The following is a 26679-nucleotide window of genomic DNA, read 5'->3' as shown; positions in this document are numbered from 1 at the left end:
CTGGATCAGTGGATCTGTGTAGTCATGCGAAACAGAGCTTTTGAGAAACGATGATGTCACCGCTTCTTAGCGCATATAATCTTTACTATAATTAGGTGAGAAATGCAGCTTGTGCCTGCATGGAAACTACACGGATATCTATCCAATTGTTCATGTTTATATATCACTGTTAACAACTTTAAAACATATCATAGCGGACCGCTACAGATAAACTGTGGATATTAACCTACCAATAAGGACCCAGGCCAAATGCCATTGTGCAGTACAGCAACAAGTCTATGCGTGTTGTGTGCGTAGCCGCATGTGAAACTATATTCTCGTGCTGTATTTTGCTCTTCATTTCATGGTCATGATCATGGACGGAGAGAGAGAGAGAGGGTGCAGAGAGAGAGAGAGAGAGAGAGGTGTGAATGCAATTGTATCAAATAGCGTGGTTGGTGAGAAGAAAGTATACAGTGGGTCGCCGTGCGCATATATGGCACATGATCTCTCTCCTGTTTAGGTAATAAAGGGCGTACCCTTAACTGCATTCTGTTCGGGGCGCGTGAACTTTTATTAGCCTACATTATCACGTGACATTTATTATACACCTGGAAAATATAGCTACTCTACAAGCTCACAACTGGTTGTGGACGTGACACTTCTATAGGTCTGACTCTGCTATTATTTTCTGTGCAGTACTTGCCAAATCGCCAGAGCAATGGTAAAGTGTCATTCTATAATTTTTAAATTATATGGAGAGAAGTCGACAGTCGGGATTTGGAGATTTATGCAGATAGTGTGACATGCTGACAGACAATGAAAGAAACATGTTCCACTTCCACTCACAATTTAGGTGGCTTTTAAAATGCTGTACTTATTCCGTTTCTGTATTCGTGTGTGGACTCAAATATCTCTGTTGCAGGGATTTTTTCTAAAACCGTTTTGCAAAAGATCCATATACGTGTAGCCTGGGCCTAAATGAAACAGAGCCTTAATTAGTATCATATTTAACACCTGTGAAGGAAGTAGGGAAGTGGCCCGGAAGTTGGAAGAGTTATTCTGTGTGCATATAAACCAATTGTGTTCATACAAACACAATGGGTTTATATGCACACTATACTATACTATACTATACTATACTATACTATACTATACTATACTATACTATACTATAGCCATACAAATCAAGCTTGTTTTGATCCAAAAAGAAGAATCCGATATATTACAATTCTAAAATCTGCATTCCCATAGACGCAACCGAGTGTTACGAGCGCGTACATGACACAGTTGTAAACCGTAATCAAAACCCAGTCTTGGTGACGAGCGCCTTTGGACCATAAGGCGTCAAAAGGCGAGTTAAGACATTTCAAAACTGATCTCTATAGGGGAATTGGCTCGTGTAGAGCCTTTCCAGCGGCGTCTACCGAGATCTCCATCCAAAGAAAAAAAGAAAGAAAGAAAGATTGATGAATTCAAGAACCAGATACAGTAGGTATATTGTATCCTGTCACAACATGCACAGCATATTATATCACACTTTCATTCATTGGAGATCTGAAAGTCTCTCAACCCATGGATATGGGGATTACCCTGAACATTTAAACAATCAAATCTGACCATATCACTTACAGACATTTAAGAATGTTAAAATGCAATTTTGAAGATATTTTATGATATATTTTATGTCCATAAGCAGCATGCCATTTAGTAGTAGAGAGTAAAGTAATTACGTGATCCAGAAGCAAAATCACCTAAATGTCACAAGCAACAATGCTCACAAATATTAATATCCGACTAGGCCTGGATTTTCGTCATTTTAGGGGCAATTAAGGCCACTTGGACTTTGATGGCGTAATTGTTTTGAAGGGCACACATGCCTAATGCCAAATGAAATGCAGAAGAAGGGCATCATAAACTATGATTTTAAGTCCACGGAAATAATAAAATGTAATTAAATCTATTTCTTTGACATAGTATCAGTGTAATAAATGGGGAAAAAAATACAAAAAGCTGTTTATTTCACTAAACAATTTCATGGCATTTAGAAATTACCAATATTAGAAACTACTGCACTCAAATGAACTCAATGGGTGTGGGGTGTTGTATATTGCACACTTTGTATTATTTCGAAATAATGTCAATCTACAAGCTCACGTGTCAACCTGCAAAGTTTTAAAAGAGGCCCAATTTATTTCTAATATGGTTGCTGTGCATACTGTATAGACTGTGTTGTTCCATCCACCACCAACATATTCTCACTCCCAAGCTTTACCTCTGAACAACTAGAAGCAACAAATGTCCCAAAATCTCCATTGCAACGCTTCACTACCTCAACATTTACAGTACCTCCAAATTAAATAACTAAATAAAATAATGCTCAATCTGGCTAAACCCCATTTAAAAGCCTGGCTAACAAACAAACAAACAAATAAACAGTACAGAATTACAGTACATTTCAAGCACAACTCAATACAAACACTGTTAACTGTGAGTGGCATAGGAGCGAAAATAATGTAGTCCCTTGTTTAAGTTGTTTGTAGGACGTGGTAGGAGGTATATTGACTTCTTAGCTAACTCTTTAATGAAATGTAAACCTGTCTGTGTGGAGGCCTCAGGGAGTATTTCAGAAGAAACAAACAAACACACACATTGTTGGTTTGCATCCATAATAGTTTATTTGTCATTTTCGCGTTTGTCTATACGGAAAGAACGCTGAAAAAGTAACACTCCTAGTGTCTTTATAATCGCCAAAATAACAAGGTCTTTCTGGTCCTTTGTCAAAGCTGCCATGTCTGTTCGGGTCTCCCAGATCATGTCTGGATCGAGTTGTTTACTGCAAGGCGAATGCGGCTGTTCTACGTTCTCTTTTGATCTTTTATGACACCCGCAATCAAAGTTTATTATTTTCTCCATTTCTGCTGGTCGGTCGGTGTCCACTGCTACATTATTAACTTCTGGTACAAGTAAAAGCGAGGCGATGTCGACCTGTACACCACCCGGCCCAGCTGTCCCTCCAGACTCGTCTTCCTCGTCCTCGTTATCACAACACAAACTCCTGTTGATTTGATCGAAAACAACGCCATGGTCTTCATCATCAGTGTCAGATTAATCCGTGAGCTCTGAACCCGGGTCACTACCAGCGTGTATGAAATCAGAAATAAATGTTCCCAGGAGATCGTCTTGTGCCTGTCCATTTAAAGCGTTAAGCAAGCGTTCCAATTCAAAATTACTAGCCATGATCACAAACAAACAACAAGAATGATGTTGTGTTTACTGACAGCCTGAACACGTTGCTACTTATGGGCGGTGATCGGCTACGTGAAACTGGAGAACAATACATAGGTATGGCCAATCGAAACAGCTCTATGTAAATACGTGCAGGAATGTTCACACCCCCAAAATACGGAAAATAATCTTTCATTATAGAGACATTTTTGCAACGTAATTACAACGACTTAATGACACTAAAACGACTTTCTGATGGAATAAAAACATTCTTTAACATTCCAACTGTTCTATTGTGACATTTCAGAATTTGCGACTTATGGTTTAAATCACTGGCACTGGTCACATATAGTCAGAAACTGTATTTATTTACTGTAAAACACGTTTCCGGTGCAATTCTGGTGGCCCATGTTGTTTAGGTGTGACTTGTGAAAAACAAAACGAGAAATTATAAGTATTACTGTTTGGTTGTCAAGATGCATGTGGAATGATTATTGTGAAATAGTTTACTTAAGGAGTGGAGAGCTTGCTAGGCATCTTCCTTACATACTATGGTCCGACGGAGCATTGGTTACAAACGCATGCACCCTCCTTATATGGCCAACATCACACTCGGGTAACTACATCTCCCAGAGTGCACCAGCAAGATGGCTGCTCGTTTGCCTGAGCTGGAACACCTCATTCAAACAAACAATACACCAGAGACAAGAAGCAAGATCTACTCAAGGCATGTTCCAAGTCCAAAGACGCCAATGGTCGGTGGCATTGTTTTGTCTTATTCAGTCATAGTTGCAATACTGCTTAATGTGTTTAAAACCTGGCTTTAACGGGCTAATGTGTTTATTTAACTGCTACAGTTTGGATTGGTGAAGGACCAACGCAGTATTTCTTTCATGTTGTGATTGGAAGCTTTCAAAAGTAATCTCTTTACAAAATTATAAGACCAAGTTAGAAATGTTAAAATTATTTAAGAATTTAAAAGACTACTAAAAAATGTGGACAATTTATAATTTACCATGTTAAAAGTACCATGTAAAATGCCTTGTTCAATTTGAGCTGATCTACAAGCTCAATGTTCAGCTAACTGTGTACACGTAACAGGTGTATTAGTAGTCAATCCAAGAACTGATTGCCTCCATGCATGTTTCAGTTGGCAATGCAGATGTCTCAACTCTCTATACCACCATCTGATCTCTTACCTGTATGTATCGTGTGTTTCATGTGTACTGCTGTTGTATTTCCCCACGGGGATCAATACATGTTCATCTTCTCTTAATAACCTGCCACAAGTTGCTCTGGGAAAAGTAAAACATCTAAACGAAGGTCCATTCCAAAGCAATTACTGCCATGTCATTTCACAGGGTACACACGACTGTATGCAAGCAAGTAAACCCTCAATACTTGGCCGTGTATATAAGCTTGTATCTGCTATTTAGCTATTATTTGTGTGTGTTTTGCACATGCATGCAAGCATACGTACCTCCCTTTCCTGAGAACTACAAATAACGAAGCTTATACAAAAAAGCATTTCACACCCTTTTTCTCTTTTTGCGCAGAACAGTGGGATCTCTATATAATGAAACTATATATACTATACTATAGTACTATAAAGTGCTATGACTACATACAATTCTAGTGCTGTCTACATAACATACCTACAAAAAGTGCTATTTAAGGGGCTGAAAAGTTGGGTTTTCAGACTACGGTGGAGATTAGGAGTGAGGCAGCAGTTCTGATTGTAATGGGAAGTGCATTCCATAGTTTTGGAGCCAGAAGGGAGAAGAGTTTGGGACGTGTGGAGCGTTGTCCCGGCGTTTTTAGTGAGGGTACTTCTAGCTTCCCTGCATGCGTTGGCTGATCTGAGCGCACAGGAGGGTTTGTAGTGTTCGATCATACTTGGAAGATATGGGGGAGCCATACCTTTGGTTGCTTTGAATGCCAGCGACAGATGGAGGGAGCGCAGAAGGGGGGAGACGTGATCATTTTGACTGGTTGAAGACTAAGCGAGCTGCTGCATTTTGGATCAGTTGGAGAGGCTTAAGTGCACATGCCGATAGGTCAGTAAGGAGGGAGTTACAATAGTCAAGTTTTGACAAGAATGCTGTCTGGATTAGGAGCTGAGCTGACTCCTGGGTGAGGAACGATCTAATTCGTCCTATGTTATAGAGTGTAAACCTACAGGATTGAGTGACAGCTGTGATGTGTGTTTTGAACGAGAGCTGACTGTCCAGGACAGGGTTCTTTGCAAACACTTAATATGGCATCAAAACCATGCAGTTAAACCACCTTTCACAATTCGAAAATAGCCAATCTACAAGCTCACAACGTGTCATGGCGTGACATGTGAGCTCGTAATTCATTAATTTAAGAATTGTGTCCTCTTCCTGCAGTGCCTGGCACATAAGCATTTTCAGACCGGGTAAATATCAAATTGGGGGAGAACCACTACCACAGTGAAAGTGCTGTGGATGCATACATTTATACATCATCAGTGTTAGCAGCAACAACAAAAAAAGAAGTGAAATTGGGGCAATTTAGTAAAAGTCACTTCATAAACACATTGTCTTCTTAGTGCTGCCAACCACAATGAGAGGTCCAGTGGCACATTCTGTGCCCTGGGCGCACTTTATTGTGGTGGATGTCGGATAAGATCTTATCTGACCATCATGGATGCTGGATAAGATCTGCGTCTGTGACAATGTTTGGCCACTCTTCCCTTTTATCATTATCAAATTACAGAGTCACTGTTTTCCTGGAATTCATTGGCGTATTGCACACAGACAGGATACAGATCAATGATTTACAAACATGGATCTCAGTGTGAGGTGCTGCCTTGTACAGCTTTATTTATTGATTGCGTAATCTAGCATGGATCAGTACATCGCTGAAAGTACATGGCATTCACATACTGTACAGTACACATAGGCCACAGACTTATACTGTGAAGTGATGAGGTTTATTTGTCCTTTTTTAAGATTTTGAAGCCCTATTTTGACAGTAATACATTCTATAAATCGGGGTCTCACTGTCTCTCCTGCTCTTGAATGAACAGAACATGCATTTTCAGGTGCAGGTTTATCACTTCCAATTTCATTTGTTGTGTCCTGCATGCTCTATGAGTTCTCTTCATCCAATTAGCCCTTTGCTAAACCCCACCCCAAAAGTGATTGTCCAATACAAATTCAAATACTGTTTAGCAACCGGATGGTAAGCTTTCGTCACCTCATAGCTGTCAGTGTTATTTTGCATGGCTGTAGTGTGTTGTTGAACACATTACATACACAGCTTAACGTCAGTAAAGTTACATGACTGACCCACCCAGGTGATGGCAATTATACTAATCACCATAGTCTTACTGTGCAATACTTGAAAACCTCTGTCGGACGGTCGGACGTTGATTGAGTGGGATACTGTTTCTCCCTCTAACATTTCCGTGTATTTATATTTATTGAAATAATGTCATGCACATTTGTCCAGGGCATATAGCCTAGTACTGAAGTCTTGGTTGACTAGATTTAGAAGACATTTTGAAGCTCTTGCTACTGATTAATGAATTATTTATATGGAGAAATCCTTTAACATGCATCTCAATGGGTGAGAAGGAAGGCTTGCCATATCTCCTCTCTTAGTAACCGTTGCTAACGTGACGGTTGGGGAGGGACTTAGCGAAGGGCTAATTATCCTGTCTCTTATGTTTACTAAAGAGCTGAACCAAAGGTTCGGGGGAGGGAGGGAGGGAGATCTCTGTCACATTTTGTTGGGGCCGCACCTGTCAAAAGGGAATGTTGAAGGTGTAGGAGGGGGACGCAATGCTGCCTCCTCCAGGTGGGGGCTTCTCGCTGACATTTGAGCTAGTCTGCTAAAACAGCAGTGACAACACGGTGGTTAGCATTTCATTGGCAGAATGACTAAATTGGAAGACAACGGGGGAATGAATGAATACACGCCACCTCGTCATTGCCCTGGCTCGACTCCCACGCATCTGGTGACCTCCTCTGATGTTTCCGTGATGTGTAGGTTCTCCATAGAGTCCAAGTCAAATAAGCAAGACCTCTTTTGGAGACGAGAATTATGTTGCGAGTCTATTAATTCCAGAAGTACAGGTTCCGAATGATTATTTAGCCTCATGACCACTGAACTAAATATTGTACCTGATCGTCCCAAGACACAATCTTCCGAACAAACAAATACCAACATTTTGAGAGTGGGGTGTATCTACACAGATCTAGGATCAGAAATGCTAGTACTCAGTCACCGCCCATGTCTGTCCTGGGGGAGTCGGGGAGTGTATCGTGTCAAGGCTCCGGTCCTTGGTTCACTTTCTTCAGGCTAGCCTCTCTCTCTCTACGTCGTCCTCAGACATCTCCAGTCATCTCGGTTCTCCATACATCTGGCCAGCTCCTTTGTGCTTTCCGCACCTGTATCTTTCTTTAGTAGACTCCTACTAACCTACTAACTACTAGCTACAGTACTACTAACTAGGAACTGCGCAGCTTGAAATGTCCTTTTCGCTATAGGCGAAAATGACATGTTTATGGTTTCCGTTCCTGTTATTAGAAGGACAATAACTCAACGTCCGTGACTGATGTTTTATGAGTAACGAGCCATACATTAACCAAACTCAATCTGTCTGTACTTAGTTACAACTTAAAAGTATGCTAAAAAAGTACGTTAAATTGACTACTTTTACTTGTAGTGCATTCAATTGTCATGTCATATTTGTACTCCTACTTAAGTACTGGGGTCGAGTACTCCACCTCTTCTGATATGAGGAGATTACTTGTGTATCATTTTGCACCTCGTGGCGAGAATTGGGACCACACATCTTCCTAAATGAATGGCTTCAGCACCGTGCCCTCACCTCCTCTCAAACACTTTGGCTTCTTTGTGCTGCCAACCACATTGAGTGGCACATTTGGTGCCCTGGGCGAAGAGATCACACAAGTGCACTTATATTGTAGTGGATGTTGGATAAGATCTTATCTAGCCATCATGGATGCTGGATAAGATCTGCAATGTTTGGCCACTCTTCCCTTTTTATCGTCATTATCAAATTACAGAGGCGCTGTTTTCTCGGAATTCATCGGCTTATTGCACACAAGCAGGATATAGATTCTTGGATATCAATGTGAGGTGCTGGCTTATACAGCTTATTCATTGATTGCTTAATCTTGCATGGATCAGTTCATCGTTCAAAGTACATGCTGTTCACATGCTGTATACAGAGGCCAGTGGCATACACTTTGAAATGGTAATTCAAATGACAGCAGCACTTTCTCACACCCGTTGTGTCAAACAACCAGTGATGGAAGTGACCAGTGATGGAATAAGTCAATACCATAAAAGTCAATACCATAACCACAATGAAGTAAAAGTCTGGCATAAAGTTTATACCGGTATTCAAAACTACAAAAGTATTTTAGAAATATACTTTTAAGTGGCAAAAGTAAAAGTAGTCATTACGCAAGAATGTCCAACTTCACAAGTTTTGAATAAAATGTATGAAAATCCTTTGAAAATGGCTGATCTAAGCTTGTAAAATGGCTGTTTTCATATAGTCAAAGTATAGTAGGCAGTATCTACAGTTGAACGAGTTAATGCAACCAAAATCTATATTAAAGTAACTAGTAGCTAAAGTGGAGTAGAAGTAAAACTATTGAAAAGTGGAAATACTCCACATTATAGCTCTTATAAGGTACAATACTGTACTTGAGTAAATGTACTTACGTAGTTACTTTCCGCCACTACAGGTGACGGGTTGTTACAGGACAAACCCTGACAGATGTGTCACCTGACGCGACGGGACCACAGTTATATTCTATTTTTTAAATGTATGTTTTTAACTTAAGTTCATATCAATACATTTTTAAAGTTGCTAGGTCTTTTTTTTTTCTTTAGTTTACTAAATGAGTTTTAGTTTTAGTGATAGTTTGGTTTATTGTAATGTGGAATAGTCAGTGTGTTCAGAAGACAGCCGATCTTCAAGCTCACAACTTTAGACTGTAGATTGGCTATTTTCGCTATTATGGATTGATTGATTGAATATTCCATTTCCATTTATTCCATGATAAATGTAGAGTCAAACGTTGTGCTGAAAAGGACACATAAAATCCCAAGGAGCATCTTAAAAACCAGACCCATTGAAAGATGCTGCACTCTGTCTTCTACCTTGAGCCATACTAAAACAAATTGAGCTGCATGGGGTTTTTTTTGTGACCAAGTTTTTATTAAGCATTTTTCATTTTCATTACAAATCCCCCATCGCCCCACCCTCCCCATTGAGCTGCATGGGTTAGGTGAGTCCTGGGGGTGAGGTCTAGGAGTAGTCCTATTCCTTGGTTTTGAGAGGTCTGTAGTTTTTGAAAGCTCATTATTTGCCTACTTTCTCAAAGCACTGGACTGGGTCACATACACTTCATTGACTAGTAGCATATTTCCATTTTCCTGCACCAAATCTCTCCACCGAAAACCAACCATCTAGCCCTGTTTTAAAACATTTCGTTTTCCCAAATGTTTCTCTCCTCCCCCCAAAAAAAGACACAAAGACAAAAAGACAAAAAACAGAAAACAAAAACAAGGGACGCTCTTGATAAAAAGCTTGATATATAGAACAAGCTTTTAAAGTTCCGGTTTTAAAATGTGAAGTGAAGTGAATCAGGTATTGTGCCTCTGAGTCTGTATGGCCTATTTCTCATCCAAACTGCTCTCAGAAGTGGTTTGTGTTGTTGGACTGTGCAGATGATCGGTACAGATAGTTCCCAGACAAGCCGCCATTGTTCTCCAGCGCTCTCCTACTCAGAGGGTTGGACGTTGCTATGGCGACGGTGGGCTACTGTACATGGAAGGGGTCCTATCTGGGGTGCAAGTAGACTTGAGTAGAGTAGAGAGTCTAGTGGAGTTGAGACGGAAGCTTGCAGGAAAGTTTCTTTGCATATAAAATGTGCTCCATAAATTGTTGCTGTCAGACATGCAACCTTGTATCTCCATATTTATTTATTTCCCCTCATGAATTAAGGCTTTACTATAAGAATATTGCACAAAAGTATAGAAAACAGCCAATTGGCTAATTGCGCTGCTTTTGACCAAAAAAAGCAAACCAATGGAACTAATTACAAGAGCTTGTGACTAAATAATAACTTCAGTGGATCCATTGGAATGGCAGGTTCATTTGTCTTTCTCCATTTCCTGAAAAGTAACGGTTTTGGATATACAAGGTTTCAACCCGAGACGAGATAAAGTTTCACCAATTGTCAAAAAGTTAGATGTTCCTCCACTTCCGCTCATCCAGTGTGTGCCTGGCGTGCGTGTGTACAGTCACACCTACTGTATATGCATGTATGTTCATTCATGACCATATTTTTTATATCTCCCGAACAGAATGACGGAAGGGAAAGAAATAAAATATATATTCATGTTTGGTGTGTGGTGGACTCGGTAGACAGGACAGCAACATGGCACGGTGGCCTACATAGCAGTGTGCCATGCGTTAAGCAGAGCCCTTCCTCTCGCCCCTCCTTCAGTCAGCATCAGTGCAGCAGTTGTTTACAGAGCTGCCTGCCTGCCTCCCTCCATGCTGACGGGAGCCCACTACGTCCTATCTTTCCTGCTGTCACTCACCCCTGGCCGAAACCCCTTCCCACACACACACACGCTTTGGCAATTTGAAAATAGCAGATCTACAAGCTCTTTTTTTTAACTTTTACATTTTTATCCCACAATTTTGCAACCCATTTTTTCACCCAGTGTCAATTATCTAAAGTAATCCTGGGCGCTACACTTCCTCTGCCAACCTGGGGGGGGGGGGGGGGGGGGGGGGGGCAGCGGACTGACTCATGCTTCCTTCTATGCATGGAGGAGTCCAAGCTGCTTCTTTTCACCGTCTTTCTCGCCCCCCTAGTGGCGAAAAATAAAACTTCTGGGAACTCAGATTACTTTTCACCTGACAGCGCGTAGAAGGAACATGTTATTCCGACCAGTTCCTTTGCCCTCCATCAGGCGCCCCGGCTGGCCAGGGGGAGGTAGTTTAGAGACCAGGATTACTGCATGTTTTCTGTGAGGGTACCTACCCTAGGGGGACACGGGGAGAACATGCAAATTCCACACAGAAAGGCCCTTTCGCCAACACCACCTCGGGTATGGGCATCTACAAGCTCACAACGTGTCACAAAAGCTCACAATGCCTCGCTTTGCAACCGTTGAGCTTGTAAAGCTGCTATTTTCCTGTTTTTAACTTGTTACCTTTTGCACCACCTGATGATTTTATTTTTGGTACTTTAATAATAGTTTGGTTCCAATTATTTTGTACTTTTACTCAAGTAAATTTGCAATACCGAACCATTTCTACAATAGGGTATTGATACCTTTACTTGAGTAAAAATGTGAGTAGCCTAATTCTTCCATCACTGCATACACACAATATCACACACACACACACACACACACACACACACACACACACACACGCTATACACGCATCAACATGCACACGCACACACACACGCACACGCACACACACACACACACACACCTGACAAACATTCACATCTCTCTGCTGATATGAAAATACCCCAACCCACCTCTCGCTCTCTGTCTCTCCCTACAGTATATATGTCACCTGATGCCCCTCCAATTTACTCACCCCCATCCCTGACAACTGTTGTGACTCGTGCGGGCCGGTCGGCAACTAAATGTCAAAACAGTGACACCCAAGGAGCAGCAGCGCTGCCTCAAAGCTGCTTTCAGCCGAGGGAGAAACCAGCAGCATGGAACAGGGTAGGGGAGGGGGAGAGGAGTTGGGGAGAAGAGAGGGAGAGGAGAGAGGGGGGGAGGAGAGCGGAGGATGACTTCTTGTTCCCTGCTATCTGTGCAGGGACTAGCTGGAGTCGATTATAAACAGGGATTTACACAGAGCAAGCAGAGGACAGAGATAGCACTCTATACACCGTGCGTGCGTGCGTGCGTGCGTGCGTGCGTGCGTGCGTGCGTGCGTGCGTGCGTGCGTGCGTGCGTGCGTGCGTGCGTGCGCACAACAATGTACAATACATCCTAATGTGAAGTGCACTTCCATATAGTATGTGCACCGTGGGAGTAGCAATGAGCCAGTGCATGTTGTACTTGAGAGCCCCTGAACTGAACAAACACAAAAACTGTGTTCCCAGCATATACAATGTACTTCTTCACACCAAATTAGGCTTTTGCCATGAACGCATGCATGCATGCACGCACGCACGCACATTTATTGGGAACATTGCTGATATATCTCTGTTTCCCTCAGGGTAGAAGATGTTCAGACTTTTTCCTTTTCTTTGAAAATATGTTACTACCGTATTCTTTCACCTATAATGACATGCCTGCAAATGCATATACTGTAGCATGTGGCTATATGGTTAGCACCGGGCAGTGAAAAAGCTCTGACTTCTGTGCAGCCAGTGAAGCCAGAAATGTGAACAGAATGTGACAGAATTACATGATGTTATTGGATAACCACCAGGCTGTCAGAAAGCAGCAGGTTCGGTAGTAGGATTCAATTAAGATCTCGAAGACTCCGGTAGGGGGTCGGCACTCAAATGCAGTACTACTCCCCTTGGCAACGCTGCGAAGGAGACGATCTGATTGGATGATTTTGTGTCATTGACACAATCATGGCCACATGGATCACTATGAAATCTGGCGTGAAGATGTCAGATCTAAACAGAAGACTAAACAATGGCTACTGGAAAAGGTTCCCCTATAAAGGGTCATCTTAGAGGGATGGATAGGGACGTACTTGTTGTGTTGTGTATGTCATATTGTTCCGTTCAGTTAGAGGACCTCAGTGGAAATAAGACTTTACTGTGAAATCCTTGAATCGCTGATTCTAATGTTATATTATGATTGCTTTTCTAAATAAATCAAATCAAATCAAAAGATGTCTGAACAGTTTTCATACAATCAGACTGTGGGTCCACAGAGCGTAAACAAATAAGGGATGAAGGGAGCCCCGTTTGTACACATGGCTTTTGAAGCCACTTTTTCTGGGAATTCAAGTCCGCCATATCTGAACTTCTGGTCCCGAAAATAAACCGGAAACGACTGCTATAGAGGTGCATGCATGCATTAAGTGAGAGGTGGTGGCTCAGGGGTAGAGTGGTTGGATGGTACCCGCAGGGTTGCCAGTTCGAACCCGGGCTCCCCCAGAGTTGGTGTCGAAGTGTCCTTGAGCAAGACACTGAACCCCTAATTGCTCCTGATGTGCTGGTTGGTGCCTTGCATGGTTTCCACCGCCGTGTGTGTGTGCACACACGCATGCATGTTTGATATTTCTGTGCACACAAGTGTATACACACATGTGTATGCCAAAGGAGTGTTCTGTGTTCATGTGCGTATCTGCATGTGGCATGAGTGCGTGCGTGCTGCACGTGTGTGTGTGAGAGAGAAAGCGACGTCATGAGTCCGATGGCATGCTTCGCGATCCACATCCCTTAATATTATTAATTTTGTGCCCAATTTTGTGGGTTTCAAATCCAAAAGGGAAGCTGACCGAGCATGGTGATACTGGTCATTGTCCTTCTCATATAGGGGCTGGGGGTGGCACTTGTCAGCGGGGAGTGTTGGGCAGGAGGAGTAAGACGGAGCCCACACATTCTACCGGTAGGGGCTCCTCACTGGCAGGTGAGTCACTCAACACAGAAATGTGTGTGGGGAGGAATTATTGGCATAATGATTGAATTGGGTAGAAAAAGGGTGGTAAAAATAATGATTACCAACAGAAGCATATTGTTGTTGTTTTTGGCAAACGTTTAACTGTGTTGCTCATTCCACAATTGCACGCTCCTTACAAGTTATACCTCATTGTAAAAGTGATTAATCAGCAAGTCAAATTCAATTCCAATTGGTAAATGGCACAGGCAATAGCACTTTTATTCAAAGTGCTTTACATAGATTGTGCACTACATTGCATACTACTGCATACTACTACCCATTCACACACCGATGATGGAGGAAACAATGCAAGGCACCCACATGCACATCGGGAGCAATTAGGGGTTCGTTGTTGAAGGGAAGAAATAATCAACCAAATTTAAGTTTCCAAACTTTTTGTGGCCAATTACATACATGGTACACGTTTTTATTTCTTCTGTTTCTTCATCTTCCCCTCTCCCTTTTCTTTCCTGAAAACGACGAAAGGATGGAGTTTCCACAAGCACACAATTCACCCACTGACTTACATCTGCAAAGCTGTCATGCAACACTAAGACGGAACTGAGACGTGAACAAACGACCGGAATACTTTAGATTGAAAACACATTTCTCATTTCACTTTCAATGAAAGGAGAAATTAAATTAACATTTCAAAGTGCAAGCCTGAGGCGTGTCCTGACCAGCAGTATACAATATGTGAATAATAGTATACCATGTACTTTGAACGATGAACTGATTCGCGCAAGATTAAGCAATCAATAAATAAAGCTGTACAAGGCAGCACCTCACACTGAGATCCATGTTTGTAAATCATTGATCTGTATCCTGTCTGTGTGCAATACGCCAATGAATTCCAGGAAAACAGTGACTCTGTAATTTGATAATGATAAAAGGGAAGAGTGGCCAAACATTGTCACAGACGCAGATCTTATCCAGCATCCATGATGGTCAGATAAGATTTTATCCGACATCCACCACAATAAAGTGCGCCCAGGGCACAGAATGTGCCACTGGACCTCTCATTGTGGTTGGCAGCACTAAGAAGACAATGTGTTTATGAAGTAACTGTTACTAAATTACCCATGGATCATATCATAGTATATGCGACCTGCTGTCGCAATTAAGCCCATATATGGCCTGGCAGCCGGCGAAATTAAACCCTGTACATTCAAGACACTGCCCCCGCTGCCACCGTTAGATCTTCATATACAGAGCTGACCTATTCTGACATTCTATGTTGATCTGACCTCATCACACCCTTTACACTCAAGACACGCTCCATATATATGGCCAGTGCACAAGGTCGCTTCTCGCCCTCAGGAGTCTTACTGGTAAAGAGAGAGAAAAACGTTAAATAAGTGATAACCATTTTTTTATTCTAATGAATTCCGGGAAACTATTACCTCTGTAATTTGATAATGATAAAAGGGAAGAGTAGCCAAACATTGTCACAGACGTAGATCTTAAGTTATCCAGCATCCATGATGGTCAGATAAGATCTTATCCGACATCCACCACAATAAAGTGCAAATAAAGTGAGTCACCCAGGCCACAGAATGTGCCACTGGACCTCTCAATGTTGTTGGCAGCACTAAGAAGACAAACGTGTGCGAGGGGATGGTGAGGGCATGGTGCTTATAGGAAACAAATATTAATATTTACTTGTGACTTAAAAAATGTTGTCTGCCCAGTGTTTGGGAAGGACAACAACATTGTGAGCTTGTAGATTGGCTAGTATGGCTACTGTATGTTCAGCTTGTAAGGCTGTCTCCAAACATTCAAGGTTCGAATGTTCGCTCGTATCATGCCTGTGTAGACAAATCCACAGAGTAGTGCCCTAGCTGCATGCCAGTGCTGCGGTGTCATACTGTGCTTAATGTGACACCACAGCTATGATTCCACCCATGCAGGGCAGTGCTGCTGAATTCGTCTATAGGGCTCCATAATACAAGTGTTGTGAACTTTTGAAAATATTTCATCTCCTATACAATGACATGCCCAAAATGAATGTGGTTATGTGAGTCTGCAGGTTTTTATAAATATGAAACCAATGAAATGTATTAACAAGAGTTTGTGGCTAAACAATAACTGCATTGGATCCATTGGAAGACAGGTTCTATTTTCCAGACAGACAGACAGACAGACAGACAGACAGAAAATGTTTTTATTGTATTTGTGTAGTACTGTTTCCAGCTGGAACTATTCCTATTCTAGTGCTATTTTTTCATTGTGTGTGTTACTTTCTATTTTTTGTGGCTGCAATGTCAAGGAGCCGACACGGTACCAATCATGCTCTACTCTCTTCTACTTGTATAATGAGATGTAACAATGAAAGCATGTTGGATCTTGAGTCATAATCATCTTCATTCAGTGTGAGAGGCTTCCCCTCTCAGCGGTGCTATCGAATGTCACAGAGCACAGAGAATGCACTCGAGAGGCCTTTAACCCGAGGCCACTGCAATCCTCCAGCAGGGAAATGTGTGAATGTTAAAACAGAAATGTGAAATGAAAGATCTCTGTCTTTGTGCTGTGGTTATGATTGTGTGGTTTCTTATGTCTTATGCAGTGGGGGGAAGTAACGAGTATATTTACTTTTACTTTGACCATGTTGTCAATACTTTATACTTTTAGTCCACTTCATCAGTTTGTTCAACCTTTATCATATCAAGGTCCATCATTTATCTGGCATTTGAGCGCACGGACCGCCATGAGATTTGGCCTCTCATACCCAACGTATATCGTGGAATAAGATTTGTCCATACTGTATTGACGTGGCACCATATGGGAGATGACAGGCATACGTTGATCAAAATAACAATCCTTCTACATTATCTAATTGTGTAGAATTCTTATAAATGTAGTAATGCAGATGTTTAACAATAATTATACTCTTGAGAGGGTACAGGTCCATTTGGATGCATTGTACACTCAAGAGTAAAAGATATATAAGGGTCAATTTGTTTACCAACTTTTCATCATTTAGCTGGAATCCTCTCAAGTACCACTGGTCCCCGGATCATTGGACAGAGATGAATGTGCAAATAACGTCCATGTGACATCCATTAATATGCATTGTCCTGTCCAAATAAACAAATAAAGTAAAGTAAAGTATGCCATGTTATCCATAGTAAAAGTTATCACTTCACAATAGGGTGCTGTTAACTTCACAAAGGGAATCATTGTGTCTAAACAACAATCTGTCACTGCTATCTGAAACTCATAGGCAATTTTGGATTGAAGTCAGGTCCGTTTCAAAACTTCCACCAGCTATTTTTGGAGGCCTCGTCACTGCATTAGACGTGACAGACTGAAGTGACGGGGGACAGATGGGAGAGCGACAGGGAGCCACAGTTAACCCCCCCGACATCGCGAGTGAGAGCGACGGGGGACGTGCCGTAGACTTGTATAGCAGCAGCACCACAAACTGCACCGGGCAGAACAATGCTGGTTTGTTGAGGACTGGAGGCTGTATTAACTTGGCATGTGTGGTGGAATGATGCTGGTTTGTTGAGGACTGGAGGCTGTAGTAGCTTGGCGTGTGTGGTGGAAGAAGTACTCCGAAATTGTACTTACTGTAACGTTTAGTTGACTTTAAGTAGCAGTGGGGTAGCAACACCACAATGTAGAAAATACTGTCACAAGCAAAAGTAATTATTTTAAATGTTTTACTTGAGTAAAACATTACAAAATATATTATTTTGTTATCGTTGTATTGGTGCTTCCGAGCATATGGTTTTCCACATCGGCTTGCAGATTGTCTGTTTTCAAATAGCCAATTGTACATAATTAATGTGTGTTTGTTTTGTAATATTGACCTACATCTACAAAGTAACTAGTAACTTAAGCTGTAATATAATTTCTGCCTGGTGGAAAAACTGTTCAGGCTTCAAATTCAAAAATAGCAAAAGCAGCAGATTGACAAGCTCAAAATGCATTGCTTCGTGCCGTGATTCGAGCTTATGGATCTGCTGCATTTGATGCTTTCATGATTAAAACATGGAGATATGAGGTTTCTGCCTGACAGCAATCATATTATCGTAGTGGAGTAAAAATGTACGAGGTATGTCTCTGAGATGTATAGTGGAGTATAACTATTGGGTGTCAACATATTAACTCAAGTAAAGTAAAAGTAATGTACATTTATACTCAAGATGCAGTACTTGAGGAAATGTACTTTAGCTATACGTTCCACCACTGAGTGTGTGCATTGGCGCAGAAACCCGGGACAGGGCTCGACTGCTGAGTCAAGGAGTGACAGCACAGCACTTTAGCCAGGAGGGACACCAAATGAGTGAACACCTTCTGTAGTGTGCCGCTGCACCACTGCTGCTGTACATCAAAGCCTGAAAGAACAATCGCTCTGTCTGCTGAATGACACAACAATGCACATTAGCAAAGTCACCATGTCCCTGTAGCTTCCACTGAGGACACTTTGTGAGTTTGTGCCTTCGTAACTTTGTGCCACGCGATTGTGCATCTTCTTTTTTGAACATTTTTTTAACGTTTTAACCCAAATCTTGTCTTCTGGAGGTCCAGAAGAGACAAGACTAATATTATCATTATTATTGAAGGTGGTAACAGTCCATTTGCTCAGTACAATATTTCGGGGGCATATTTAGAATGTGTGCAGGCTTGAGTATGTTGAATCTAGTTTCCATAATGAGGATTTATTTGACACAATGAAATATAATGGCGATAGTATCCAGTGTGGGGCAGACGGCCTGTCACAGCCAGATTTGGGAGAGCAGCAGCTTTGTTGTTGTGAGGAAAGCGGTAAATGAGACTTTCGTGGTTGTTTACGTCTCAGATTTAGTCAGACGGAGCGTCGCAGTATAACTCTATGGGGACACAAAAGCGACACAACAGTAGGACCCGGAAGTGCCTCTGGAGGGGGCGCTCACGTCACGGCTAAAATACTGAATAGGGCCATTCCTGTTATTTAACACTGTTGTAAGCTTTGGTAAGATGTGTGGATGGTTGTTTTTTTACTCGTTTACTTGTTTTTTTACGGAGCTATATGTGTGTGGCTGGCCCCCTTGGTGGCTGGGTGGGTGGCAGGGTGGGTCTGAGCATGAAAACAGCATGGCTGTTTTTCACCAACCTAACAGCTAACACACACAAACAAAAACACATGCACATATTAACTGTATATATGATGATTTCGGGTGTGGCCGTACAGTGACAGTACAGTACAGTAGAGGCCGGGTACAGTAGAGGGACCCCCACACGGTAACTCTGTGATTTCTCAACCGTTTCGAACGTGGGGTGGCTCGCCGGATTCTGCCCGCCCGCCCCCCTGGGCGTGTTCCTGGGGACCCCCGGAGACCCCCACATGGTAACTCTCATTTATCTACCGTTTCGGACGTGGGCCGGCTTGCCCGAACCAGACCGGCACCCTGGCCGTGGACCCCCTGGGGACCCCCACACGGAGTTGCACCACTCACTTAACACATGTGTGATTTTTTTGTTACATACTAGTTTTGTTTTCACGCTACTAGTTCAGCTAGTCTCTGAACTAGTAGCGCTGAACTAGTAGCGTGGTGCTCCACCGCGCCCCACCTCCACTACTCCCCTGAAGTAGGGCATTCATTCACGAAACCCACAAAGATTTTTTTGAATATTTATGTCCATAAACCTCATCGGAAATCATCTCGGGGACTGGCGGGTCACTGGCTGAAGAGATGCTTCTGTTAAACAGCATTGTTGTGCCACTATAATCCTAGGGGGGGGGGGGTGATAAATGAGTCGCAGACAATCTGTTAGCCGGCCAAAGCCCCCCACCCCCCCCCCCCCCCCCCGCGCTCCACCGCCCTCTTTTTTACGATAATGTCTTTATTGGCTCCGGACTGGATCGGGGGCGATAAACTATCAAGGTTCCTTTTGTTTCACACCGTCTACACCCCCCTCACCACCACCCTCCTTCTCCTCCGCTCTTATCTGCCTCTTGCCATCACCGCCGCCACGCCGGCACAATATTTTATCGCTCAGCGATTTCAAGGGAGTGTCTCGTTCATCACGGCCGTATCAGAGGCCCCCGCGACGAGATTTGGTTTACAAATGAGAGAGGTCGTGATGACGGCACAGAGGGGCCACTACGGCTGGAATAGACTCTCTCCTGCAAAGGTTTGCATGCGTGTGCATGTGGGTGTGAGAGTCTGTGGGTGTGTGTGGGTACACTACACATATGCGATGACATGATAAAAGACTTTGTGTGATCCGAGGGATAAGTGTGTGTGCGTGTGCGTGTGCGCGTGTGCATGTGTGCGTGCATGCGTTACATGTGTGCCTTTGGCAGGCAATCACTCCACTCGCATCAATGCTTAGCTTTCACTAGCACTATACAGCTGTGAACACACACACACACACACACACGTGTACATAGAATCAAAGTAGTGCAGAGATGTAATTACAAAATGTGATCACTGCCGCTGTATGGAACCAAATTAAAAACAAAAAACAGCTACTTTATTTTCTTTTGCAGCTGCCATCTTTGGATGTCGGACAATTTTCGGTATGCCGACTCGGCTGAACAGATCGCAGTCAGGGTGCAGATATAAATCACCATCGCAGGTGGAGGAACTGTCTCTCTGGAAGCGAACTGATATACTGTAGAAAACACCACTGTTGTTTTGGTTCTTTATACTGTAAGGAGGATTTAGCCCAGAGGATCAATTATATTGACTGATGGATAAGAGAAGAGGATGGATGGATGGATCGGTCTACAGACACTATATCATTCTGATTATAAATGTTAACTGTATGTACAGTACATATGCATAGATATAATGGCAGGCAAAAATCATGGTTTTAATGTAAACTATATAGACTAGCTATAGGATCAGTTACATTTACTGATACAGTACAGACTGATTGACTTTGCAAAACATTTAACAACAGTTAACATTTTTATTATTGCTTTTCTTTTTTACATACAATATCTTTTAACATTGTCTTTATTATTACCTTTTTTTAATGCATTCAGTTTTTGACATCTGCACTCATAAAGACAGGCCCAAGGTATGGACAGCGGGTTGAAAGTGGCTTTACCAGCTCATTATTGAGCTATGAGGCAGCAGAAACACATTCAACAGGAGAGACAGCACCAGCTTATACTGCTCTGTAGCACTGAACTACAGAGCCAGCCCCGGCGGCATGACTTTTTCACACAGTTTTAGTCATTCACACACAAAGACATTTGAAGGGGAAAAGCCTGATGAGTCAGTATTGACATTTAATATATTCTCATGAATAAACAATCATAAGACTCGAATGCAGTGAGAGATGCACGTCATAAAATGGAAAATATATTGTTCGTGTGAACAATGATTTCTGTAGCCTATAGTGTGCTTGACCTTCTCCTGTCGGCTGTAAACCATACAGTCTGCTCGTCGTAATATTCGGAAGGTTCCACAAAATATATACTTTGTGTGGTGTCGTCGCCTGCATTCCGGTCTGCTGCATCCAGAATCCAGTAGTAGTAACTATAGTACATTTACTTAATGGAGATAGTTCGCCCCGAAAGAATACTTATTTTCAATCAATCACACACCCCGCGAAGCCTTAAATTCACGGAGATGCATGTTTTAGTTTCTGTCACATTCCTAAACCAATAATTGAATGACCGGTCTATCTGGTTGGAGACTCAAGGAGACTCCTACTGAGCAGCCATCCGGTCATCAAATTATTGGCTTAGGAATGTGACAGGAAAATAAATACAAATAAAAATCTCATGGCGTTTGTAATTTATTTTTGTTTTGTTTTTCTGAGCATAGCAGTGGGTGTGGTTTTCTGGACCCACAGAATCAAAGGTTTTATAGTCATGATTCACCAGGATTCTGGATGGCTGGATTCTAGGCTTAAAATATTTGTTTTTGCTCTATATAGCCTGTTTTAGTGACACTCCTTCGGTCACCTCCTTCACCACCGCAATCAAGCCCCCCGGGTGGGTGGGTTTGATAGTAGACATCCAGTCCAACCTGTCAGGGGAAATGGCAATTTAAAATCCATTAATTGACGGACACTTTTATACAAATGTCTCGGCTCTTTGTTCTGACGTGCAGAAAAAGTGTATATGTGCTGGGTATAGCGGGGGTCACGGTGGCTCTGTCGACTTTTGTTCTGTTTTCTGTAGAGAGAGAGAGAGATCCTGACTCCCACTCAGGTCTCCTTTTGTCTCTCCCTGTCACTTAATAATAATACATGTGCTGCTCTCTCTCTCTCTCTCTCTCTCTCTCTCTCTCTCTCTCTGTTACTGGATAACATTTTCAATTTTCATTCATTTTATCTCAGAGGCAAACATTATACTTTTATTCCACTACAGTTATTTTACAGCTTTTGTTACTTTGAAGATTTTGATTATCATTACAAAATACTTTAACCACTTCACCCCTATTTGAAAATAGCAGATCTCCAAGCTCATGCAACACGTTGTGAGGTTGTAGATCTGCTCATTTCAAAAGAGTTGAAAAATTGTGCAATGGGACATGAGTACATTTTGAATTCTGGACTTTTACTTTAACAGAGTATTTCTAAATTGCAGTATTGATGTATTTACTTGAGTAAAAGCTTATAGGCTACTTTTACTTAAGTAAATAAATCAATTTGTAGCCTACTTTATCCACCACATGAGTTAAGTACATCAGCCCTGGTGTTCCTATTCAAAAGGCAAACATGCTGCCCAAAAAGGCAGAACATTTAGTGAAAAAAATATATAATTCATAAAAGAAAAACTATATGCCAAACATGATGATATGTTGTCGATTGTCCCGACAAAGCTGCGGCGGGCCACGCTCCCACGCTAACGTCGAGGCTCCCCTCCTCACGGCGGACGCCGGGATCCATTAGGAAGGGGCCTTAGGGGCCTTAGTCCCTGGGCCTTGTTTGTCTTTGCGAGCGACCTTCGGTCTGACTCGCCGAGCGGAGGAGGGTGACCCCGACCCTCGTTGAAAGTAGGCTGTGCCAGGGGAGCAAGGAAGTGCGTAACCTCACCGAGACCACGGTATAACCTGCGGCATCCGTCTGCTAATTGTCCGGGGTCGCGGGGGGTTCTCGACCTCCACTCAGCCCTCCATCCTCCTCCTCATTAGGTGGAGGTGGGACAGGTCAGGACCCTGTAGATGGGGGGGCTGGTGGTGTGGGGGGTGCTCAGGGCTAATGAGAGGTGAGAGACACACCCTATATCCATGATTAAGGCCCCAGTCCCCATAGATCTCTCGTTCAGCTCCCAACCTTTTTTTTCACCCTGGAACTCCCTCTTCCTAAAGCAACACATTATGTAATTTTCACAACTACATATGCAGCATTATGTCCCACAACAGCAAACTCATGAATGCACATGAGTGCATGGACAGACAGGCACTTGCCCTATAGCTTCGACGACGAGGCATATGCAAAGGCTAAACTTATGCAATTTTGATAGCTATTATATGTAGACATAATATAGTCAGTGTATACTTATAGTTTCATTGTACAGATATTGTACTGTTAGACGGATGTTATAGGTTCTTATAGCTTGCTTATGATCATTGATGAGTATTTACGTATTTGATGTATTACTATGTGTTGTTCTTGCTTACTGTAAATCGCTATTATAGATATTACTTCATCAGTCCTTCATCACTCCCAAGACAAGGGGGGGGGGGGCGTTAGGAAATTGAGACACCTTTGCCAAGCCACCGAGCAAATATCGACCAGCTTCCACTCTGCCAAGCCGGCCGGGGCCCTTAATTAGATTTGAGCCGATTCAATTAAGCTTTTTGTGTTAATGTCCCACACATCCCAAATACCAAGACCTCATCTGAGCAGAATGCGGCGAGATTATGATTACGTAGTTGTTTTCGAGGGACGAGTGACACAGGAGAGAGAGGAAGGAAATGTGGTGTGTGTGTGTGTGTGTGTGTGTGTGTGTGTGTGTGTGTGTGTGTGTGTGTGTGTGTGCGTGCGTGCGTGCCAGGTAGCACTATACACGATACAGTACTTACTTATGAGGGCATGAAAGGCCCACAAGTGTAGTAGAAGTTGATAAGAACTTGTTCGGCCATTTTCCTGCACCAGCACACCACAAGTTTTGAACTGCAGATTACGGTTATTTTAAAGGAGTAGTTCACCCAAAAATACACTTATTTTCTATAAATTACACAACCTACGAAGCCTTCAATTTGTGATGTTTTATAAAGTCTTTGTCTGGGTCAGGAGATGTTTGCCCCTTGAATAAGGCACCTCACTGAAGGGACCTCTGGCACTGAGTGGACACAGAATTAAAAAATGTAATCGCAAAAAGCATTTTGGGGGGTTGAACTACTGATGAAAAATAGCCATCCTAAAAGGTTGATGTGTCGATGTGCCGAAAAGCACAGTAATACCAATGTACATTTGTGTGTGAGAGAGCTGTTATTTTTATGTTAACCTTTCTCTCTTGCAGCGTCTCTCTCTCTCTCTCTCTCTCTCTCTCTCTCTCTCTCTCTCTCTCTCTCTCTAGCTCTGTCTGAACGCTGATGATATCCCCCCCCCCCCAAAAAAAAGAAAAAGAAAACCCAACTCAAACTCAATCAGTGGTTCAATGCATCAAACGGCTGCCTTTATAAATCTTATGGAAATTTCATTTTCTTCACGCTGCCCCTGGAGAAAAGTACATGTGCATACACTTAAGGCTAAACTACCTGGATTGGAGCGCTGCCATGTATATCTATGTATATCTGGATGTTAAACGGAGACAGATACAAGCACGGCGGCAGTGTTTAGGTTATGGAACATTGCCTCATGGATAACAGGCGTCCTCGAGGCAGGACAATAAGACGTTTACAGTGGGAGAGGGTGGGAGTTGGAGGGACGGGGACTGTCTTTGAAGCGCTTGCTCAGGGGCACTCTGGTTGAGGATTGTTTGTTTCATACTGACATCGCTGTTTTCAAAACGGAAATGCGTGAATATGTGAAATAAATTGAGAGGATAAATTATTAAGGCAAATGTATTTCAACAAGGCAATTCATTGTGCATGCTTTTCACAGAAGGAGAAGGAGAAGAGAAGAGAAGAGAAGAGAAGGAGAAGGAGAAGGAGAAGGAGAAGAAGAAGAAAGCTATTCAATACACTAGACAAGTAAGTCAAAATAAAAACTGAACAATGCTTCTTCACAAATACAGTGAAGGAAAACAAGAAGGAAAAATACTCACTGAAAGGCAGTGGCAAACAGAAAGGTCTTTAGCTATGTGATTGAAGCAGACCTGCAGTTTTCTGTGAGTTAGATCCAGATATGTGGTGCGCGTAAAAACTAAATGACACTTCTCCACTCTCCGTTTTTTATGTTAGGACAGAAAGCAGACCTTTCCCAGATGACCTGACAGGTGGTGGTTCATGATATCACACAAGGTCAGAGAGATGTATTTTGGTCCTAAACCATTCAATGCTTTAACGGTATTTTGAAATTGGTTCTTTGACATACAGGAAGATTTAAGCTCTGGAGTGATTATGCGCCACTTTCCTGGTTTTAGTACAGATTCGAGTATAGCAGCGCTCTGAATCAGCTCAGCTGCAGTTGTTTGATACATTGTTTTAGGGAGACCTATAAAGACACAAACCAGCTCAGTGGCCTTGTGGTTATAGAGTGGGTCTGCGACTGGTAGGTCAGGGTTTGATCCCCGACCGGGTCATACCAAAGTCCCTGCTTGGCAGAATGCCTCCCTGCTTGGCACTCAGCATCAAGGGTTGGATTGGGTTAAGTCCCTGCCACATAGTAGCATCATGTCACTGGGGTGTACTTGTACATCATGTCCAGGGGGTGTACAGTACTTGTACATCATGTCCAGAGGGTGTACTTGTACATCATGTCACTGGGGTGTACTTGTACATCATGTCCAGGGGGTGTACAGTACTTGTACATCATGTCCAGAGGGTGTACTTGTACATCATGTCCAGGGGGTGTACTTGTACATCAACCTGGCTCACGCTACAGAAACAGGATCCTGCCCTAGGTCTTCATGGCTCGTCAAGGCTTACTTACTTACTAACTAAAAACACTGTTACAGTAGTCAAGTCAATCAATAAGTCCTTTAGTTTAATCATATATGTTTGTATGGTCTGAGTAGGTTGACTTTGGGATTGTGTTAATGTGCACTGTTGAAGTCACAAGACTTTTGCCTAGAATTATGTGTGTGTGTGTAGCACTTTCAATATTTCAATCAAAAGTAAATTAAATTTGTAGACATAATCAAGGAAATTAAACGGGACCAAAACCCACTTTTGCGTGTGACCCCTTTTGGTTAATTTTATTACCGTGCATTTGGAAATAGTTGGCTGATAGCCCAGCTGTTTTATCCAGTGGACAATTGGATTGAAATTAATCTGGTTTTTCGATCTATCTATTTCTTGTTTTTACCAGTGATAGTTGTGTCACAGACCCCGTAGCCCCAGGGTTCTGGCCCTGGACAATATTCCCCCCGGAATATGGATGCTGGGGTTCAAGTGGTTAAGGATGTTTGGTCCTCCGTGCCGGGAACTGTGCGGGGTGAGTGCCGGAGGGTTGGGAAGCAGCTCTGTGTGGAAGTGTTCTGGGAGTGTGTTTGGTAAGCGACTGCCTGCTGCTATTCATCACGCTGTGTGTGTGCGTGTGTGTGTGTGTGTGTGTGTGTGTGTGTGTGTGTGTGTGGCCTGCTGTGATTGATCAAACTGTCTGATGGTGTATGATCACTCACTCAGCATTCTTATCAGTATATTAACGTTCCTGGATACGTGGTTGTTATACTGCAAGTTAGGCCTACATAATGGCAGAGATTCAGCTTGGAGTTACTGCAGGTATTTA

At 42.6% G+C, this 26679-nt stretch overlaps 1 long non-coding RNA gene across 1 annotated transcript in view; it reads left to right on the top strand.

The window, feature by feature from the left end:
• Window positions 1-26679, top strand: part of LOC308322817 — a 217562-nt gene that overhangs the window by 95252 nt on the left and 95631 nt on the right. The window contains exon 3 of the long non-coding RNA XR_013964755.1: window positions 24892-24980. This is a non-coding gene — a long non-coding RNA (uncharacterized lncRNA). The remainder of the gene's footprint in view (window positions 1-24891; window positions 24981-26679) is intronic.

This window comes from Protomyctophum bolini (genome assembly GCF_963924005.1).
Source record: "Protomyctophum bolini genome assembly, chromosome: 10".
In the NCBI taxonomy this organism is placed as follows: Eukaryota; Metazoa; Chordata; class Actinopteri; order Myctophiformes; family Myctophidae; genus Protomyctophum; species Protomyctophum bolini.
Note: the sequence above shows the minus strand (reverse complement) of the source record. Positions and strands in the feature narration are given on the sequence as shown.